Source organism: Manacus vitellinus, unplaced genomic scaffold (assembly GCF_001715985.3).
Source record: "Manacus vitellinus isolate BGI_N305 unplaced genomic scaffold, ASM171598v3 scaffold_44_pilon, whole genome shotgun sequence".
NCBI lineage: Eukaryota > Metazoa > Chordata > Aves > Passeriformes > Pipridae > Manacus > Manacus vitellinus.
In genome coordinates this window covers 1260773-1261111 of record NW_021940565.1, presented here as the reverse complement: position 1 = coordinate 1261111, position 339 = coordinate 1260773, and positions in this window count along the sequence as shown.

Sequence of the window (339 nt, the reverse complement as noted above, 5' to 3'; positions counted from 1 at the left end):
AGCCCCACGGCACCAAAGGACATCGGTGGCCTATACCAGGGACATCTCACACCCCAATCCCCTCCACTCCCCACCATGCAGCTGCTTCTGCAGCTGACAAAATACTCTTTTTCCCCCTTTGGGGGGGAATTTTTTGCAATACCCTCAGAGCAAACATTGCCCACCTCTCCCACCCACCCTTCAAGCAGCTGCTTTCCAGGTGCCAGCCCCAAGCATCCCTGCTGGCTCCACCACAGCCCAGCTTGGCCAGTGGGCATCCCGAGCCAGAGGCATTGTTTTTTTAATTCCTCCCCATCGTGTGACCATGGTGAAACCGCAGTGATGCTCCATAAACACTCC